This window comes from Sylvia atricapilla, chromosome 7, assembly GCF_009819655.1.
Source record: "Sylvia atricapilla isolate bSylAtr1 chromosome 7, bSylAtr1.pri, whole genome shotgun sequence".
In the NCBI taxonomy this organism is placed as follows: domain Eukaryota; kingdom Metazoa; phylum Chordata; class Aves; order Passeriformes; family Sylviidae; genus Sylvia; species Sylvia atricapilla.
This window is the reverse complement of record NC_089146.1, coordinates 35,553,954-35,576,960: the sequence shown is the minus strand read 5'-3', so window position 1 is coordinate 35,576,960 and position 23,007 is coordinate 35,553,954.

Genomic DNA, 23,007 nt, shown 5'->3' with positions numbered 1-23,007 from the left:
TTCGTCTATCATTAGAGACACCAAGTGACACAGGAAAAGATAATGAACATAGAAAGAGCCCCCAAAGCACTTTTAGATCGTTTCCTGAGAGTCAGCAGGCCAATATTGACTTTGATTAAGCACTCACTTTGGTCCCATTAGTTTGGCAAACTGTGAAACAGAAGCGAGCGTCCTTTCCAAGTTGGTTTTGCATAAACTCTTTTACAACTTCACTTCTGAGTTTCTTTAGAACCTCTCTGTTGTTTTGTTTTTTACTTCTTTTCTTCCTTTCCTCCTCAAGAAAGATATTTGTTTAAGTCTTTTGAAGACTCCGTAATCTGAACCTCATGTAAGGATTTATGGCATGAACCAGTGACACTTAGCAATCTTGTTTTGTGCTTCAAAACTGCAGAGGAGAGCAAAGACGCATATTTCCTTCTCAGGAGTTTGCGTGTCTGAAATTTATTTGCCAGATTTTAAATTAAAGGACTAGTTTCTGAACTTATTTTCTGGCGTAGATAAATATTATTGTTATAGAAATTGTCTGCCATTTGTAAGGGAAACGCTCTTTCCCTTGTGAGAAAGCTCTTTCCCTTCTTTGGCGTGAGCTTGAGTCCTGGCAATTGGTCTGTAACTATCAGGAAAGATCCATAGGAAACTCAACAGAACCTGTGTAGGTTTTTTATTGCAAGACCCACAAATGCATCTTTAACCTTTTTTTTTTCCTTTTTTCTCAACAATAATTTAAAATAGACAGTGGGCTCTTGTCCCTTGAGACTGTGTGTAGATTTGGAGACACTGTGACGAGGTTCATGTAGGTTCTGGGTGGTGACAGAAGAGGAGCTCACTGCTGCTGGGCCATCAGGAGGTCTTTCCCAACCTAAACGATTCTGTGATCATTTAGGAACCCTGAAGTAATCCAGTGAATGCAGAGGCTGTTGATAGTCTGAGAGCAGATACTTAGAGTTGGGGCAGTCATTACAGAGATGAGGGATCTTGCAAATGTTTCCCTTGCCCATGAGGAAGCTCTTTCTCTGTTTTGACTAGACACTCTTCACTGATTTATGTACTCTGTAAATCTCTCTGGGCCATGAGTGGTCTCAAAGGCACCCAGAGAGTTTTCTACTGTAACTTTCTGCCCTTTCTAGTTCCTTTCAGGTTGAGAAAATCCTCATCATTACTCTTCAATATTTTTATTTCTTGCACATGAGAAGAAAAATCACGTTACACTTAAATGAACAAAAAGGGTACAAAAAGATTAATTCACTATTTCTTAACATTCTTCAAGCCAATTAGCAATAGGTCTGAAGAACAGACATCTGACAGATTGGCTATAATTGGCAGCATTTTCTGTGGCAGTTTGCTACCACTCTTCTGCTTCACCTGGAAAGTCTTTAAAGAGGTTACATCACTGAGCTGACATTGCAACAGTCCAAGATCACATCCATCATCATTTCTGTTTAAATGGATTTCATTTTAGGAATACTCTACAAATTATTTCACACATTCTTGGCACTCCGTGCCACCAGAATCACTTATTAATGCATTGCTAAATATTTTATAATCAAACAATGTATTTTCATAAATAAAAGGGGAAAGTAGGTTATTTCTTATCCCAGCATTATAATCAGGAGTATTGTAAGGGCAGATTAATTAGCTGAGCCGAGGCACTGAGTCCAAGGTATTGCTAGATAATTTTTTTTATCTCAGCATCTTGTTTCCAAGCCTTAAAGGTAATCCAAATTAAGGTTTACATTCCTAGTGTACAGCACACACAGGCACGAGCACAGTGACACAGAGCCTAGGCACACATAGATTTATTTCTACATGAATTTGACATTGATTTCTGGGGTAAATAAATGGTTTTAAGTCTTTGCTCGCCCAAAGCTAGATCATAATATTCTGCATTTCAAAGTGCCCAAGTACCTTTAAAGTGATGACTGCGGAGTCCCCCAAGGCATAAAGCAGATAAAACCTTCTTTTAAAAGTATTTTGCTCACCTTTGTGAAAGGAAAAAAAAAAAAAAAAAAAAAAAAAAAAAAAAGAACTTGGGGTTTATTGAGTGCAGGAAAGGCTCATTCCCATAGTAACCAATGCACGGCTGATATTGATCAGCAGAGTCAAAGGCAGAACCTACTGACAGGAATAAAGAGCGACTATTCCTTATCCTCATATGTATTCTTCCTGGAGTTCTGTAGGTAACCGATACCACAGGCGTGGAGCAGGAGCTGCCGAGCCTTTGGTCGTGTAGTTAACACACACCAGGGCTCCTCACACAGAAGAAAAGCTCCGAGTACGCCTGATTTTTCACTAGATCCTGCAGTCTTTTCTCTGGCAAAACTCCCTGTGATTTTTAGGACTTCCCTTCAGTAAGGTGTGTGCAAAATTGATCCCTTTGTCTTGGCGGAGCATGGCCTTTGAAATCTCTTTAATGCTTTATTTTCTGCCTCAATTAATGAGACCTTAAAGGTGTTTAAATATCCCCTCCTTTGTTCTCCATACTTGTGGCAGGTGTGAGATCTGATAAATTAACATTTGCGATCACGCCTGATCGCCCTTTAATGATTTCATTAGGTGTTAAACTTAAGGCTTAGCATCCTTTTTATGTTAGGCATTCCTTTTTTGAACTGCACGGCTTCACAGAGAAGATCTTTGAAACCAAGAGCTCATGAATTGTTAGCATTCAGCACAATGCGTGTACGTACCTTAAATCCTCATCATGATTAGATCATTCCCAGAATTGACAAGTCTATAAAAATGAAGAAAGGAGACCTGAGAGAGCTGTGCAAGGAGAGATATTTTGTAGAACATGATATCACATAATAAAGAATAAATTCTCTCAAGTCTGATAGTTTTAAAAGGTTTTACATACTCCTAGGCAGGTAATAATCTTCCTTAGGCATTTTTTTTTCCCAGGACCTGCAAGGAGCCTTAACATTTTCTTTCTGACAAAAACTGTTAGATAACAAGTGAGCCAAAATTAAATAACCCCAAAAGTCTTCCTCTCTAATCCCTTCTGTGCATGCTTAATGTTTCATTCTCCCACTTCAATTATGCCATCTGCATTATGTCTTTTCTCCCAACTCGGAGAGTTGTTAAAAGGAAAAGCCTCTTTGAGAGTGTCACAGCTCCATTATGCAGGCCTATACCTGTGCTGGCAGCATGCTCTTCTTCTCACCTCATATTGCCTTTTGCCTGGGAAAGAGATCCCCGCCGTGCACATCAAACTGGAAACTGAAATGAAATTAAGCTGGTATGCAGGAGGTGGAGTAGGTTGTGATAAATGAGCAGAGAAGGCTCCGGGAAGAGTTTTTTAACTTAGTTCCTTGGGGGTAAGAAATCACCAGGCTCAAAGCCCAGTTGTGGAGTTTGAAATCCTACCCCTCCAAAAAAATAATAATCAATAGTGGGGTTTGACTCCGGATCCTTAATAATGAAGGTAGCCTGGTTTCTCCACAGATCTGGGAACACACAGATGTCACTGGCTCCAGTTGCACATTCAGATGTCAGATTTCAGGCAGGGATTTCAAACCATTAGGTTCAGACCTCTTCATTTCCTGTTGCAATCCATCTCTTGCACAAGGTGTCATCAAGACTTTTTCTGGGATCTTGGCTGAACAGCAGATACAATTTTTTGGGCATTTTTGGGAGACCACACCGGATTTCCAGTGGGATCAATTCCTCAAACTGATAAGAGTAACACCAGGCTTTTGGAAATTCTCAGAAAATTCTCGACTTTTGGAGGACCAGCTCAATAAAATTCACTGATGAGTTTCTGATTATTTGAAGAAGTTCATGGTATACTAATTCAGAGATAATCAAAGAGCAAGTTTTGGAAAGGTGTTTTACATTTGCACCTTTTACAACCACCAGTGTAGGCAGCAGTTTGTCCTCTGTTTCATATCTTTTCATTAAAACCCGTTTTCAGTTTATTTCTAGCTTACAACTCTAACACATAATATCTCAGCCTGACACCCCATATGATTTGAAAATTTTAGGGGGGAAAAAAAATCCCATGCATAATACACATTTATAAACATACATATACTGCAGATTAAATCGTGCACTGGAATGCAGAGCCGTTTTTTCTCAGACTGACTTACAGAGCTGTGCTCTGGAGGCAATTTTATGTTTAGTTTAAAATGGCTGCAATATTCGACGCAGAAAACTGACTGCCGCTTACAGCCTTCGCAGTCCCCATCTCTCCAACGAAAAAATTATCACCAGGGGCTTAGTTTCCAGGATTTTTTTGGATGTTTCTGAAACCTGGGCTGGGTGTCCCACCACATTATCACGACAGACCCAGCACCCGCTGAGGAGTGATCTGAGCACAACGGGACCAGCTCGACCATTTGCGCGACAGTCGGAAAGGTTCTGCAGAAGGATGTGCTGACACAAAATGCTGTCCTGGGGACCTTCAGTGCCATTATCTTTAAATGATCCATAATCATTAGGAAGCTCTCCTGATGCTACTAGGATGAGTTTCTTGGAGGAAAAAGAAGCCTCCTGTGTAATCCAGTGCTGTCGTTTAAATCTCGCTTTCGCTTCTGGAGCCCTGAGAAGTTTTTTAAGTTCAAATGGTTTCATTTGATGGGTCCTGCAGCAGGGGCTGTCGGCTCCCTCCCCTTTTCAGAATGGTTTGAAAAGCCATCAAAATGGTTCTTGTAATTCTAAAAAGTATTAGCTGAGTGATGGGATGTTTACATTTTACAGCTGACAGCTCAGAAGTAAAATTAGAGTAAAATCTGAATGATACTTTTCTGTTATGAACATTTTAAATATTTTTCATTTTATTCTGTCAAAACCTGGTTGGATACAGAAGCACAAAGAAAATTTGATCCAGAAGAACACCAAGAGCAGAGTTGTTTGAATGTTGGCATTTAGGATAAAATACCAATCCAGGGGCCTGGAATTTCTCAGCAGCCATTAGAGACCTACCAGCATTTCCAGAGACGTGGCCAACAAAGTGCAAATACCGCAGAGAAATCCATCAGAGCTGTGCATGGCAGAAATCCTTACTGCAGCCACAGGTGGAGAGAGCTGTGCTGGAAATTCTGCAGGGGAAGAAGAATGGGGATGGGGGATTCTGGGAAATGCCTCTGCCCAGCTCCCAAAATGGTCATATTGGATAGTGTGACACAGGGATTTGGAGCATGAAGTTGGATTTGGTTTAGAGCAATATGGACTAGTGGAAGGTTTCCCTGCCCTAGGAATGGGATTGGAACTGGATGATCTTTAAGGCTCATTTCAACCCAAGGCCAACCTATCAGATCCATGGGGCAGCATGAGAATTGTTCTGAGACGTTCAAGCTACCAAAATGCAGTGGGAGGGATGTATCTTTGCCCACTAGCAATGTAGTAAGGACACCACAAAAAGTAGTTCCTGAACTGCTAATGGATCATATCTTTTATTTGGTGTTGGGAGAAATTTTTTTTTTTCTCCCTTCATCCATGGTGGTTGGACCATATCTGGCCTTTTTAATGTCATAGAGCAACTTACCAGCTCATGGGTTCACCTGGGGTTTTAGAAAACCTCATAAGAAATAAATCATGCAAGATCACAGCAAAGAAAGGCAAACTATTTTCTCTTCTCTGCCTGAAAGCTCATTTTCAAGTCCATCCTTTCATGTGCTTTACGGGAGATTAAAATGAAATTAGTTCAGGAAGGATACTGCTCAAGATCATTTTAAGATTTTCCAAAGCTCACCAGCTTGTTGACCTGTAAACCACCTTTAGCTGGACAGATGGTAAGTAACAAATTGATCTCAGCCAATAAAAATCTGTCAGAACAATCTGCTGTTGGCAGGTGTCAGATAATTATCTCAATGAATAGATAGCAAAGTAATAAGCAAATTAGAAGCTTCCATTGTAAATAACAGGAGGAATTTTATTTATTTCTTGCAAGCAGGGCCTTGATCATCTGCTGAAAAAAAAAACCAACCAAATCTTGTCTGATATCAAAGGAAACTCATGAAAAGTTGTGTGGGTTGAAGGTGGTGTTACCAACACTAAGTTTTTTTGCTTTTCAGCACTCTGACTTCTCTATATTGCTGCAAATTTCCAAGAAATACTTGGCTGAGATGTGGCGAAAGTCCATGTCAGAGCAGTTGTGTGATATATTGTTGTGGTTGCAGTTATTTTTTATATGAACAAGCTGTCAGAAGCCTATTTGCAAACCTGGACCTCCCTGCCCTGGGCACGCTCTTAAAAAGATGGTCTCTGTCCCAAAACTCTCACCCTGAAATAGAAGACAAGAAGATATAAATTGGGTGGTGATGGGCCAAAGAGAAAAGTGCTGTGCTCAGAAAGGAATTCCCAGGAAATACTGCCGCAGGATGGTGGATAGACAGAGGCAAGGGCTTGGCAGTGCTGGGAAAATGGCTGGACTCAATGATTTTAGAGGCCTTTTCCAGCCTAAATTATTCCCTGTGATTTCAAGACCATTTGAGACACCACAGAGCAGAAATGTTGGAATGTTTGCGTAGAGATTTGGGAATATTTAACATCTTTGTGAGACTTTCTTTTTTTTTTTTTTTTTTTTTTAATCTGTGTGAATGCATATGTAGTACAAGGGATTGGATAGAAAATGGCATAGTTTCTTTTTTGCCTTTGTAAATGTACCTTTGGTAACTCTGGAGATGGGTGTGACATTCTCAGACACATAATCTCTCCAAGAGGGGCTGAAAATGTTGTTCCAGTTGACAAGGGGCACATTACAAGTTAAAGATTCAAGTTGGGTAGGGATTGAAGCAATCTGGTCTAGTGGAAGCTGCCTCTGCCCATGGCAGGGGCTGGAATATGATGAACTTTAAGGTCCTTTCCAACTCAAACCATTCCAGGATTCTGTGATCCTCTAATTTATATATGCTGGGATTATTTCCTGGGGCTTTTTTAAACTTTCTGAAGAGATATTTTCAAAGCTCAGTGCATTTCTCCTCAGAAGTACTCAGAGTGCCAAATTCAGTGAGCGGATACCTTATGAATACCAAGAGAAGACTAGAATTTTAAATATTTAGCTTACTTACACCCATTAATGAAGTTAACTTGTAGCAGACACACCTGTAAGAGGAGTTTGATGGTAGCATATTTGTATTCCTGAGTTCTGCCACCAAAGGCCAGATTAACTCCTCCCCTTGCTTTTTTGCTGGAGTTACACCTTGCATTAACAAGGATCATTACATCTTTGCTTTTAGGGTAATGAAATTTAGGGCAATTGATGTATTTCAGGGTGGGATGGGTCCTTCTACAAAGGGAGCTGAGGTTGCCTCCCCTGTGATAACACCCTGCACATCCTGAGCAGTAGCCAGCAGGGATCAACTTCCAGAGGCATCAGCAGCCACTGTTTCTGTATTTTCTCCTGTAGGAAACTTCCTAAAGCAGACTAGAACGCCAGACTTTCATGTAGAATTTATTGTTGAGCAAGAGATGAAAGTCTGAGAAACCAAAGCCGGAAAGAATATTTCAGATTAAAAATCCAGCTTAAATGGTGACGTGAGTTTACCTCTTCGTTCTGTGTTTCCTCTGACTTTGAGAGGCTGTACTGAACCCAAGCCTCACTGTGCCTCTGGATCAGGTTGTGTCTGCTCCTTGGTGTATCCTCAGGGTTTGGTTTGCTTTCTCAGGGGTGGGGCAGGGCCAAAAATGCACCTTTTTAGGAGAAGGCAGAGGCTAAGTCAGGATAGTCCCTCCTGCAGGGTGTCCAGCCTCTGCAGGGGTTGGGAAGTGATGAACAACAGAGAATCACCCAGGGGAGGATGATGCCTCTTCCCAGCACTTTGCAAAAAAAAGCAGGGAAAGAGGACACTCCCTCACCAGCCTCTACACCCCCAGGGAGAGGATTTGATGCTGCCTGTTAGCATCAGCCCAGCAAAATGTGGCCAGAGATGTGACCCCCCATTCTCCTGCTCGCCCTGCAGAATTTCCTCCCACACCGTTCACATTTCAGCCAGAGGTGTTCACTGCAGGAGGGTTATCCTACGTAAATCAGAATTAATTACTCTATTAACCCAGGCATTCAGTTCTTATTACTCAAGATGCTGCAAGGCAGGAGCATAAGGAGAGACACTTCAGCTACAACCAAGCAACCAGGGTACAGGTGGCCATAGGAAATTTGGATTTGAGTGTTCTGTTTTCCCAAAGTTTGACCTCTAAGAATGAATATTAAATTTTCTTTTTTTCTTTTTTTTTTCTCTCTCTGATAAATAGAAGCCTGTATTCATTCACTTAGACACCTTATTTCCTCTGGTTTCAAAGGGGAGTTCAAAATTCATGGTTCCTAAATATTTTTTGAACATCCTACTAGCTGCTGTGGCTTTCAGCTGTTGAAAGTTGGACTTGATGATCCTGGAGGTCTTTACCAAACTTAATGATTCTATAATTTTATGTTTTCTTTACAGTGAGATGCCTGGCCCAGGCTCATCAAAATTTATTCATAATTAGAGCCACCACATCTTGGCATTTTTTGTGCTGGCAAGCTATTTTTCAAGGCAGTGTTTTCTGGATAAATGGTGGAAAGAACATTTTGTGACTCCTGCTTCAAAAAAAGGAAGCACAGAACAGTTGCTTAAAATAATAAATGGAAAACCACAACTGGGGATAGGCACATTTTTGTTCCAATGTTGAACCCGTTTCTTTCAAAGGACAAGAGTAATTCAGAAGGAAGATCTATAAAATAATAAGCTGCATAAAGCTGCCTAATCAGCTGCTTTAAGATGTGGATCTGGCCCATGCCATGCAGTAGAAATGTTTTTTTTTTGGAAGAGCTGGACCATTCTATCCCCATAATTTTTAGTCTAAAGGAACAAGCATTTTCTCAGCTCCTAATTGAGAACCATTTTTAAACAAAATTCAAGTTGTAGCTTAGTGCATTGACTATTCCTTTAGTGTTTGGAACAATCTGCTTGTGACACTCTTTTTTTTTTTTTTTTTTTTTTTTTTTTTCTGAACTGAGTTCTTAGGGGAGGTCACTTCAGTAAAAACGATACCAAAAATTGACACACAAAATCAAAAATTATTCTGATACATGTTTCTGTGTAGTCAGGGCAATGCCATCTCAATTCCCAAAATCATGTTTAAACAAAAAGTTCAAAGCTCCTTTCAACTTGCTGCAGATTTTACTGCATATTCTTAATAAACCCTCTTCATCTGCTCCTGTGGAAATGGGAGCTTTCAAGCAATGTAAACCTAGCAAAAAGCCTTTATATTTTTTTACTTCCTTCTTTCCTTACCAGCACTGCTATTATCACATGGTGTGTTCCACATGATAAGCCATTCATTAAAGCATCACCTACTGTTTTTTTCCTCCTCACTACCAGCTAGAACATGATCTGTCTCTGCAGGAAGACATTGGACCTCTGACCTCTTTTGTAGCTATTCCAGGCAAATATAATAAACAGGGTTCAGCGAGTTTGTGTAAATCTCTGATTATGTTTACTCTGAAATCCAAGTGTTCATCTCAGGCAGAAAAATTAAGGCTGATTTTCAAATATTATGTACAAACTCTAGCTACTAAGCATTCCATAATGAGCACTTTGGCAATTTAAAGCAAATTAGGGTTCCCACTAGGCAGGAAAGATATACAGTATAGTCAAGTAAAGATTGTATGGTGTTTGATGAAAAATAGGCACGCAGAAAAACACTTTACAGGCTCCTGGCTCCAGATGAATGAGGAGATCCTGTGCTAGTGCACTTCATTACTGAAACTTTGCATTGTTCCTCTCTTCTGAAGGCTTGGGCTCAGCCTGTTAATGATTCCTGCTGCAGCTTGAGTAAACATCACCCTGCAGAACCACCTGTTGTGGCAGCTCGTGCCCTCCTGCTCTGACAGTGGATGGGATATTTGGGATGTTGCAAAGCAAAAGGGCAAGGGAGGTATTGGTGCAGCAGCGGAATTCAGCACCATTGGGTTGATGTCACCACCCTCACGTGAAGAGACCTGCTGGAAAACACTGGAAATGTCAATTTTCCCTCAGCTGCAGCAGGAAGGAGCTGCATGATGGATCTCTGCTCAGGACAGGACGTTTCTCAGCACAAGGCAGTGCATTAAATCCTTCAGGTGACAATATTTCATGGAGACCTCATCTGGGAGAATGAGGGGAGAAAGAGACCCCTGCCATTAATCTCAGCATCAAGTGGGTGTTCAGTCCAGCTCAGCCACACGTGTGGGGTCTGAATTCATCTCCTGAAGAGGAAAAGAGATTTGTATTGGTCCTGGGAATCCAAAAAAGAGATGGAATTGGTAGTGTGGCTGTGTTGCTGGTTTGTGCAATTTAAACCCGCACAGGGGGGAATGGGGAATTTCTCCTTTCTGTTTTGCCATTTCTGGATTAAATTTGTTTTATTTTGAGTCAGTTCTTAACAGGTTGGGTAGTAGGTTTTGTATCTACCAGTTAAAGGGCAATTATGTTGTTTTACAGAATGAAAATATATCATCTATCAGCGCTGTTCTCAGGGTAAGGTGGAAGAAAAAAGCCCAAAATAAAATAAAAAGAGCCCAAATGAATGGAGTGTCTGGCACTAAACAATACACCTTATTATGCATTCTTCAAAAGCACTGAAGTTAAAGATCATCTGGCTTCTCTTGATTATTATTTTTACCTAAGAAAATGAGCTTTCTCTTGAAACTCAATGAAGATGAGCACGTGAAAAGTAGAAAATTACCATTTTAGCTTATGAAATAGGAATTTGGAACATAAATGGCTTTGGAATGGTAATCTTTACATGCAGACTTAAGTTTCACATTGTTATTTTGTTTGAAAAGGACTCATAGAACTGGTAGGTTCTGCTGTTATCTTACACAGTGACAGAAAAAGATTTTTAACAATTTATCTCTCCTTTCACCCTGGCTAAAAACTTACCCTCACTGGAAACTCTAGCTGTAATTTAGTGGGTTTTTATCTAAATTCTTAAATTCACTAATTTACTATGATTTAATTTCACCAGTCTTCTTCCTTCAAGGGTGACTAAATTGGCAGAATATCCAAATCTATGCAATTAATTGTCTTTCCCAATGGGGTTACTATATGATATTGCTGATTTAAAGTTAAAAGTGACTTAAAAATTTTTACTTTAGAAAAACTAAACATGAAAGTGTGAGCTTAGAACCTGAGCAAAAGCACCTAATGAAATCAGATGTTTTAATTTCCCTAAATTTTGAGAGGAAATGTTGGTCAGAACGTTGCCATGGTTGGAATTATTTGTGCTGTAGAAGGAGAAAGAGAGGACAACTGGGATTTGAAGAGTTTTGTGATACATATAAGGGAACTCTCTCATTTCCAGGAGCTGTGGGAAGAGAACTGAGTTATCAGTACCTCATGGAGTCATTTTGATAGGTTTGGGCTTTTTGGGTGTGTTAGGGAATCTTTTTTTTTTTTTTTTTTTTTTTTTTTTTTTTTTGCATGCTTCAGCTAAAGCTTTGAAATTTCCACAGAGCATTGTTAGGGAAGAAGATGATTAATTATTTATTGTGGAGATAGGAGCAGAGTCTGCTTCCATCAGGATTCAGGGGAGGGGTATGGATTCAGGATTTAGTAGAGGGGTAAGCCCTGTAAGAGTGTTGTGTTGGGTGAGTATGGGTGGGAGAAGCTGAATCATTATTAATTGCAAATTGATCAGTTTGGATTTTTTTTTCCACCATGAATTATTCATGAACAGATCCAAACTTCTGTGAATATATTCAGTATTCACCTAACAGTTGGGATGAACAACTTTCAGAAACTAGTGATTGACAGTGAACCTTCTGGTACACTATTTAAACAATATTGATTCATGGGCTTGCTAATATGTTTGTCTTTATCGTAAAACTTGAGCAGACCCTCTCTGTTGGCAAAAGCACACAAAGAGCTGCTCGGGTGACCTCCCACCCTGGATAAAACACATTGTACTTCATCACACTGCAACATCTGCCCTCAAAAATTACACAGAAGTACAGAAAGATAAGATCATTATCGAGGAACCAGAGAATCCCAGACTGATTTGGGTTGGAAGGGACCTGAAAGATCATCTCATTCTACACCCTGCCATGGGCAGGGACACCTTCCACCATCCCAGGTTGCTCCAATCCCCATGCAGCCTGGCCTTGGACTTTTGCAGAGATGGAGCAGAGATGGAATCTCAACCAAATCAGCCCCTCACATAGAATTTACACCCATACTGCAGATGGAAAAATTGCCCTCTTCGCGTCTTACTGTAAAGCAGGAGCATTAAACACTGTATTCCTTAGTTTCTGCCTTTTAGACTTTTCAAATCTTCATGCACCTTACAAAAAGTATCAATTCAATCAGCACAGAACACTCATTAAAATATTCCAGGAATGAAACGCTGACTCAGATTCTTGCCTATTCCAATGACAAGTAGTAAGACAAGTTTGCCTCTAAACTCAGCTTTGCAGCCTTTTATGCAGGTTTTCAATGCCGGGAGCTTATTTAGCCCATCACCTTTTGGATCCTAATGCTGATTCTGAAACAAAAAGTGAAAGAAAGTGAAGCAGAGTCCCCGCACTCAGGCAAAAAAACCTCCAGCCCTTAGTGTTGTGTTGACTCAAACCATGTTGGAATTGTTGTCAGAGCTGCAGAGAGAAAATGTCTACAGAAAACGTGAATGCCAACACAAAATGAGAGTTGTAACAGGCAGATTGATAGGTTTCCCTAAAAAGAGGAAAATAAACGCCCCAGCAGCTGGACTCTGTCTCTGCACTGAGCCCATGACTTGCTGAGGGCACAAGAGCAGTTTGTTTCATGGAAAGATGGTGTGTGTGAGAATAGAGCAGGGATCTGAGGACATGGCCAAGGGCTCCAGAGTGGGCTGAAGTACCAAGTGCTGGCACAACACAGTGGGGAATCTGCTCCCATCCTGCTTGCTGTACATGACAGCTTAAAACCAGCCTTTTGTCTCCCAGATAATCGCAGACATTAATGAAGAGTCTTTAATAAGTTGATGGAGTAGGATGCTCACCATACATATTAGGAATTAGGGTGATATTAGAGGGAAAACCTGATGGTTTGAGGTGATCTGCTCTCGAATATCTGACTTCTCCTCCAGCTCATGAATCTCTTGGTGCTCCTCAGCCCTCTGGCTGTGGGAGACAATTCCTTCTCTGTGTGTCTGCCACAAATTCAAGATCTGATGGAGGGAGATGTGTGGGAAACTTTGGCAGAGCAGCTGATGGCTGTAAAAAGCAAATATCTCTGCTGCAGGAGATGGACTTGGCACCAGGGTGGTCACTGTCCCTCTGGAGCCCCCTGCCCAGCAGCTCCCAGGGGACGTGTGGCAGGAGAACAGCAGCAGAGATGGTTTGCAGGGAAATAAAATGGTTATTGTTGCACTTCTGGAGACAAGACAAGTGAGGTTATCAGATAAAAGCATTAATTGCATAATGTGCAGAGCAAGGGTGGCCCCAGGAGAATGGTGAGGGCACAGAAGGATGGTGAGGACACAGGAGGACACCGTGTTCAGAAATCTGCTTTCTGTGAGTTAGCTAAACATCCTTTTGCATTTAGTGAAGGAAAATTAATATGCATAAAGAGTTCCTTGGTTAAGCCTGTATCTCCTCACTTTACTGTTCAAATTTAGTTGAAAATCTTTACCCTTTCTCCTCTCAAAAGCATCAAAACTTTTCTCAGTCAAATCTTGAGGTAAGGCAACTGATTCAGAGGGAGATGCAACAAAGATCAGGGCAGGTTGGAAAAGGGAAGTTCCATCTGATTGAGATGTATCTTCAGGTTTCAATTTCCTGGGCTTTTTGATGGGGTTTTTTTTGTTGGGTTTTTTTCCCTTCCCTTTTCCTTTTTTTTTTTTTTTTTTTTTTTTTTTTTTTTTTTTTTTTTTCCTTGAAGAAGGTAGGACATAATCCACAGTAAACTACAGAAACACCACAGAATTCCCTTTTTCCAGCTGCCATACGTTTTTAAAACACATTAAATTATTTAGGATTCCAAACTCCAACCTGAAGAGAAAAGAAGAGCAGCAAAGCTTTATGTGTACCTTTAATAAAAATTAACTTAATTGAAAAATTAAAAAATTAAATTCTGTTGATATGCTGCTACCAGGAATGAATTTTACTTATCTGAGCCAACCCAAGATGAGTAATCGGCCAGTCTTCCAAGAGCTTGCCTTTCTGGAAGCTGAGTTGTCTTCTCTGTATAACTCCCCATGCACAAATCTATGACACCTTCTATCAGGGACTTGGTTGTATTCATTTGTGGAAAGATCACCTGGAGGTGGAATGCAGCTGAGCCTCAGGGCTGCCACACAAGTTATCTGGCAAAAATACAAATTATCTGGCAACAAAAGAGCCTTGGAGTTGTGTGAATGGAATCAGGGTCAGCCATCTCCTCTCTTTGTACAAAAAAGTGAAAATGTTGGATAATTTTTCAGGGGAAAAAGCAGGAACCCCACGTGTGTGCAGGGGTTGGTATTTACCTGCAGCACCCTGCCTCTCTGGGAAGTGTTCCATTAGAATTAAAATACTCAGTATTTTGTATTTTCTCATTTCACCAAATCCCATTCCCAGTGTTCCGCTGATGTCACACGCTAAAGCTGGAGCACCTTTGATCTCATTCTAAGCCCTGGAATAACGAGGAGACATCAGTCAGCCCCAGCTTTGCTTTAAAAAGGAGATAGCACACAATACCTGTGCTCAGTGTCATAATGCTCACAAAATATGAATGAAAAATCATTTACTTCTTCCCCATTATTATTTGTCAAAAGCTTGCCTGCACAGAGAAGCTTTAGGAAAATATCTTTAATTGTATTTTGCACCCAGCACTTCTTATTTTGAACCTCTGGCTTTTTAAAGTTCTCATTCACCCTATATTATAATCATAATAATCATGGAAATAATAATAATAATTACAAATGGAAAATTTCTTTGAATAGTAAATTTTAGCCTCCTGGGACTGTCAATTGTGGATGGGCTCATGATTGATCAGAATATTACACAATGGCGTGGTGTAATTCTTTAGTGTGATGTTGTAAAATGGAGTATTGCTTCTGTTATTTTATCCAGTTTGCTTTTATATGACAGGGTTTATTGTGCGTTATGTTGTAGCTCATTCCTCTGTTCACAATGCCTACTGATGTGTAATTATGACTTGTCTGAACTGTAAGAAGGAGCAGTAAGTGAAAGAAAATCTGCAAGCACACTTGATTTATGAGCCCTGATACTATATTACAGTCCTAATCTGCCTGCTTAACTTAGCTTCAGGCAAACTTACTGTATAACATGCTTACGATTAGCACTGCAGCAAGTTGTAGAAGATTTACTCTGTTGGAGCTAGGAGACTTTTTTTTTTTTTTTTTTTTTAAATGATTTAGTCATTATTTCAGTTACAGGTATGGCAATAAATTATTCCCCATATAAAGACCCTGTGTCAAGGAACTGCAATTGCTAAAAGGCTTTTTATACAGTAACAAAGAACAGTGCTTGGAGTGTTTTCCTCGCACAAAACATCTTAATGTTATTGGTCATTTTTTTTTATGATGAAACTTCTTTACACATTCTTCTCACATTCATACAATTTGTTTTATTATACTGCAGCTTTTGTAGCTCAGTACAATCTGCTTATTATAAGAATGTCTATTTGGACCCAGTGAATCTCATATTTTCAATAGTGGCCCAAAATAGAAATTACTATGGATGTGCAAATGAAAGGAAGGCCATAAAGCAATGACCTAATGTCAGGAAGAAAAGATGTAAGGAGATTTGCATTTTTTTTTAATCATCATTCATGAAGACAGATGCATTCGTTCACTCCTGGTGAAACTATAGCATATTCAGAGCAGCCACTTTGGGTAAACTAGAGGGGCACATTATTACCCTCAAATAATAAGGATCAGTGTTGATCATTCAGGGCCTAGTTTGGGGCTCATTGAAATCACTGCCTGGCTTGCCATTTGACTTCCCTGGAATCCCTATTATACAGTATTCACTGGCAAATAAGCAAGGGATCTAAAGCTTGATCCATGGAAAGGCTCCCATCAGTTAAATGGGTGGCAATCATTAATTCTTTTTTTTTTTTTTTTTTTTTTATGAACAGAACTTCTTGCTTGAGTCAAAATAGGTGTTCTCATCAGGATTTTCTAACTGGTCTTTAGAATGTTGGTTTTTTTCCTGGGGTTTATTAGCAGTAGGTTTTTTTAAAAAAAAAAAAAAAAAAAGAAAATTCATGTCACAGAAGTGAGAACCAGAGGATATGAACAAATACAAAATATACATCTACAGCAGATGAAATGCTAATGAAATATCTCTATAGGAACAATTTCTAGGCAAGCTTTCATTTGTTTTAAATGATTTTTAAAATTTATTACCTTTATTCCTCATTAACACTGACATTGTGAATTCTAAATATTATTTTTCTCCTTTGAAAAAACCTCCTTACACTCGCCTCGAAGACTGTTGTGATTGCCAGTGAAAGAAGGACTTTCCAAGAGAGACTGCTCTCTCTTAAGTAATTTGGTGTTTGGGGCACTGCAGTGGCAAAGCAGAAAGGTTTCTGAGAGGTGCAATGGAACTGCAATCCTATCTGAACAGTGGACAATAATATCCTTTAATTAGGAACAACAGTATTTTCAAGCTTATACTGCTTCAGCGAAGTTACCACAAACAATGAGCTTTTTTATAGTATAACAATAAAGCCTTTTAATTTCTTATGGGTTTTATCTTCTACAAAAAAAAAAAAAACAAACAAAACAAACAAACAAACAAAAAAAAAAAACAATAACAAGAAGAGGCCTCTGCTAGCCATTATAGAGTCACCAAGGAGTAGGCTTTCCTACAGCTGGGCTCATAAATGTGATCCTGAGCAGAAAACCAAGGCTGGAAGTGGAGATGTGTGGTGACCATGACCCAGTGCCATCATTTTCCATCATGTCCTTTGGTAATACAGGCCATTTGCAAGGGCAGAACTCAGAGCCAGGGTCTCCAAGTGATGGTCATCATGTTACAGCCATCATCTGCAAGTATTTGTTGATGCTATTGACTGAGCAAAAGGTTTATGAGGCAGAAGATGTATTTTTCTAAATGCTGCTGCGCTACCTATAACCTAATTAACTTTACTTTAGCCAGCTGAGTATACCTGGAAACCAAATATATCATGTGGCAATTAGCTTTCCTCCTTCTGGCTTAGTACACTTAAGTTGTTTATTGAAAAGGTTAAATATTGATTGAAAATGGATAATAGAACCATATTACAGTTGTATGCTAAATGGCAGAAGTTGCCTGTAGAACATTTCCAGTTACCCCACAGTAATGCAGTTAGAGAGCAGCAATCTGCTGCTGAAGCACCCAGGCAAGAAAAAAAAAAAAAAAAAAAAAAATCAGAGGAATGAAAAAAAAAAAAAAATAAATCACCCACAACGCAGCCGTTCTCATCGGCACGCTGAATTCACACAAACATGTTGGGAAGTTCAGTCATTAATTATCACGATGTTGAAATAATATAATAAAAATAATAATTGCTTGTGAAGCGATCTGTTGCCTCCCTCCTCCTCCTCCTCCTCCAACCGAGGCTCCTCTCTGTCTCTCCCTTTCTCCCTTGCCATGGGAAGCCACACAGACAAAGTATCAAGTGATCACATAGCATGAACTACAGCCCCAGGCAAAGCTTGTTATTTTACTTGAAACGGTGATGCATTTAGGACCCAGAAACTGTCAATAATTTTTTCTGACTTCCAGGGGATAAAAATTCCAATTACGGGAACTTTACTGTGAAGCTGCATAGTCCAGCGTTACATATTAATATTACAAAACATCCTTAGCACCCATCAGCTCAGTTTTATCTGTAGTTTAGATCAAAATTGAGTGGATCTGTGAGATTAAGCTGATTTAGTCTAATTGTTGCTTGTTCTGAAAAGTGGAAAGTGTATCTTGAAAAAAGCTGGTTGAAGCAGGCTCTGTGGACAGTAACACAATTTGACTTAGCATCCTTCAGCCAGTTGGCTTCAATAAGTCTGAGAATATACATTCAATGGCCTTTGGCCATTTTTCTCCCTGTATTTTTTTATATAAATCATGGGTTTGTGCTTCCTAAGTCATCACAGCAAAGACCTTTTCTGAAGGAATGGGTCGAGGAAGTGTTTTTTAGGCTTGGTCCCTTCATTTCTGGGATGTGGGAGATGAATTCAAATGTGTAGAGAAGTGTGCAGAAAAAAAAAAAATTATCTGTTCTTGTGCTCTACCCCCGGGGAATCACAGTGGAGATTAAAAAATAGACAGAGGAAGCGTGAAAAAATTAACCTTGCAGGGCATGTCCTCAGTGAGGGGCCACGGGGAGGTTCAGTGGCAGGGTGGGATTGGAAGAAAACCACATGGCTGCCACGGAAATCCTTGGGAAAAGGAGATTGGGGATGGAGCTTTGCATTCCTCTGGTAGTTCTCTGCTCACCTGTGAGGAGCAATGTGGTTTTCTGTCCTCACCTCACAGCAGCAAGGCAAGCCAACATTATTCCTGGTGCTCTCCCACCACTCTCTCCCATCTGTGCCACTCCTGGGGAGTGAGAAAGTGATGATATAACTCGATTTAATACCACAATACCGTAACCACACCAGAGAGAGTTCCTCCCACTCTGCTCTTCTCCACTTTCTCTTCCATCAGCTGGGGACTTACATCTCTGAGTCTCATCTTTATATATATATATATATATATATATATATATGAGGCCTTATTTTTCTTCCTCTCTTTTTTTTTTTTTTTTTTTTTTTTCCTTTAAATTACGCTGCTGTGCTCACGTGGCATTATTGGTTGCTAATAGCCCAGTGCCAATACATCTCTCAGGGATGGACAGATGCACACACAAGGCTGCACAAGGCATAGCTAACAAATGTGTTTATTATTGACAGAATAAGAACTGCCACGCTGGAAGATTAAAAGTTGACTGCCTGAGGTTCCCCCCTCCGGTTAACAGTTCACAGCTTTGTTATTTCAGGTCAGAGAAAAACTAAGCCTAAAGATGTAAAGCAGTGTCTGAGTGGACAGAGAGGTGAGGCTGCAGCAACAGCAATACAGGATTAGTTCTGCTCGTTGTCTTGCTAGTTTTGTAAAGGCACCCTCGGATGAAATTATGATAAAAAATGTTTTTCACATTATATCGTTTTCTGAAAAACTCATACTCTTTACCCAGCGTTTTCAGGTATAAATATTAAATACATAATTGCACAGTGTTTCCTTCCTCTTAAACACTGAATTGTTGTAGCTGTGTAGGTGTAAGAGTGTACAAAAGACACAGTTTGTAGGGGTAAACAATACCTCAGCACTATATTTGCTGATAGTCTTTTTTATTTTAGCATGAGGTGGGTTGGTTGGTTGTTTTGTTGAGGCTCCCTAATTTTTCCTTGGATCCAATTTACCTTGGATGCCTTGGGATTATGTATAAATAACTCCATGTGATTAGTGCAACATCTTCCATTCATTAGGCTCAGTGAAAGTGGATGTTATGCATTTACAAAAGGTTCCCAAATCAGTAATTACCTGTGGAGGCAGGATTAAAGTGGGTTTTGTTATTTAATATTTCTTTTCCCTGCACTTCCAAATCAAAGTTTAATAGAAATAATAATCAAACATATCTGCTAGTGTTACAAAGAATAACAAAAATCTTTGTGGTGTGAGAGAGACACAAAATAATACACCAGTTGTGCAGTTAAGTGTTGAAATCCAAATATAAATAGGAAGAGACAGGAGAACATGTAAGATGTATGAGCTTTGATACACAGGTTGAGCTTTTTTGTTTGTTCAGGAAATTATTTTAGCAGTTTGCTTGTATTGTTTGGAAGCCTTGGCATTTGGGGAGGTACTGAGGTCTGTGCATTTTAATTTTTCACAAGGAGTAGAACAGCTTCTGAACCATCAGAGTTGCTGCAGGTTTTATTTTTCATACGACTGCTAAAAAGGTGTCTTCACCATAGTTAATTATTAACCTTTCCTTGTGTATAATGGCATTATCTTAAAAAAAAAAAAAATAAAAAGAAAAAAAAAAAAAAAGAAAAGAGAGAAGAGAATGTTTTTCTATGTTATCTTCTTGGTTGGTTGGTTTGGGTAATGAGGATCCAAAATGAACCTCCTGCAATTCTATACCTTATCGAGCCTAAACCTCGACGCTGCGTGAAATATTTCGAAAGCCTCCCTTGATCCAACTGCAGCGCTGCTGAAATATGTTGGGCAAACACGTCCCCCTACCTTCCTGCATGCTGCCAAATGAACTGCAGCATTCCAATATGGTGCCACATGTGCATGGAAGCCTGTAGCACTTGTAACAGGTGCTGCCGGAACGCGCTCGGCAGAGATATCGGAGGGAAGGTCATCTGCGACAGCAAGCACCCAAAATATCAGTGCAAGGTGCAACAAACACTCCAAAGTATCAGTGCAAGGTTACCTCTGCCCTGCCAGGGTGCCGGGGCACTGATAAAAAAGGTGCTGTGCTATTTTCCTGGAGGAAGGTTTGGGGTGAAGTTAGTGACGATGGACGAGGGAAAACAGGAGAAGTGATAAAAGGGATTGTGACACCTTCAGAAGGGCATCACTTTGAATTGAACAAATTGGACAGAGAACGAGCTGCTGCTCTGCATCTTCTTGCGTGAAAATTTGTTTCCTCCAGGACAGAAGAATTAAAAACATAAAATAAGAAGGAAGCATAAAATACAGGAGAAACGAAAAATACAGGAGAAACGAAAAATACAGGAGAAATGTAAAATACAGGAGAAATGTAAAATACAGACGGTATCCTAACCATAAAGACTGGTGGAGCTTAGGCTCTTTTATGAGGGCAAAGGTATTTGGTAGGATTATCACTGCATTTTGCATTTTTTTTCAGGGTGAAAAAAAAAAACAAAACCCAAACACAACCCAACAAACATTGCCTCCGTTTAGGCTGGGACTCCGGCAATCTGTCCTCTGCATCGTTCTTGGCCTTTGTCTGACATTTATGGTCTTATGTTTATCATAGTGAGCAGAGACCCAGTTTGCTCCCTCTCCTCTCCCCGCTGCTCCTAATGTAGCATCTGAAGCTGTTAAAATTATAATTAACAGGGCTGCATTTCCCTGGGATTGATTCCCACGAAGGGGCTTTAGCAGATTTCCCTGCAAACTGCTACCGTGCAGCCCAACAATGCATGGAGGCACTTTATATCTTATTTGTGTTTAAAAGTCAGATATTTTGTTCTGGATAAACTTCAGAAATGCTCTTCAATTCTCAGTGAGGCAAGCATTTCAATTTTCTGCAATATTAGCAGGGGTAACTAATGATGGCTAATTTTTGCCTGTAGTATTTCCCTCAATCTGCTTGTGCACTTTCAGTTACTCTGGCAGCAGCAGCATTTGTACATTTTCTGGTCACTAAACACTCAAGTACAATTGTAAGTGATCAGTTTACAGTTGGCCAACAAAAGAGCTGCGGGAATGTCTACGAGAAAAAGAAATTTGAATAAATATTCATGTGTATAGCCCACGTTCTGTGGGCAAGAGAGAAGGACAGAGGACAACTCAAATATAATTTAGCTATACCAAGATGTATTTTGAAAAAGAAGTTAATGTTTTTATCCTGCCTGAAGAAGGTCCAGGATAAATCCAGACCACACAGATTTTGAAAATACATCAGAATATTTCTTCATGTTGAAAGTTAAACCTCTTCATCCATTTTGTCTCTGATTATTATTTCCTTCATATTTTTTTTAAAGATATGTTCAAACTGTAGGTTTAAGACAGAGGTAATTTGATTTATTCATCAGATTAACACCATTTTATGAGCACATTTGAAAAGTATCTAGTTCAAAGAGAACAATGAAGATAGGAAGAGATAGGAAGATAACATTTTAAAAATACACAGTTGTAAAACTGGATGAGAGTCCTTTCACTGAGAATATCTGAAAAGTGTAAGGCTTCAGTATAATTTGCTAATCTCTCCAACTCCTGGGCTATTCAGAAGAACTGAACATAAATGCCAAGGAAATATTTTTAAATGAAGATGCAGCTCACTTGCGCCCTTACTAATTAATATTTCCCTTTGAAATCTAATTATTGTCTAGCATTTTGGACGGTGCTGTTTGTGATGGAGTGGCAAGAACAGTTCAAATTAAATCAGAACTCTGTGGAGACAGTTCAACAGCTCGTGTCACAGGGAGGCTTTGGTTAGAAATCTCACATCCTGCAGAAGATATTTCTCTGTTTCTCTGTGAAGAGGTGTCATCGTTCATGACACTGCTCTGCAGACATAATGCCACAGAAACAGGGGGAATGCACTGTGGGATTTGCATGTTTTATACTAAAAATCATCTGAAAAGCAGGGAAACCTGCACAGCTCTGTGCCTCAATCAGATCAAATCAGTTTGCACTAAAAGGGAAATCCCTCACGTTAAGTATCACGATATTAAAGGCTGAATTATGGCTTTTGCAGGGCCCTAGGGATAGAGGGGCAGTGCTGGAGGCTCTGCAAAGTGCCGAGGTGCTCAGATATCCTCCAGGGACACTGCAAAGGCACTTAGGAGCTGCATCTCTCCAGCACAGAGATGCTGAAACAGATCCTCCTGCTCAGCACCACCTTCCTTGGCGCTGGATACCGCTGGCAGAATTTGGACCCCTAGTCTTTCCTCATTTCCTCATGGCCAGGGGGTGTGATTTCAGTGTCAGTCGTTATTAGTCCTCTTTATAAGTGTGCAGAACATTCCCCTGCCCGTCCCTCCCATCCCTGTCTCAGGGCATTAGGAGACACACACACACAGGCTGCTGCCCCTGCCCCTGCCAGCCATGATCCTATGTGCTGTAAAACGCCTCTTCTCCCCCCCTCTGCCACCTCAAATAGCTTCTGAGTGCAGGAAAGACATCCTGACTGCATGGATTTGTAAAGGCAGGAGGCAGAATGCTTTGCTTTCATCATCTGTTGTGCATAGAAGCCACCATGCCTGATCCTTAGTGTCAAGGCCGTAACCTCAACGGGTAAATCCAAGTAGGTTCCCAGAATTGGGGCTGCAGCCATGGCTAGCAGGTGGTCCTGCCTTCCTTTCTCACCTCTTGATGTTGATGACTTTGATTTCCTGCTGAAACGA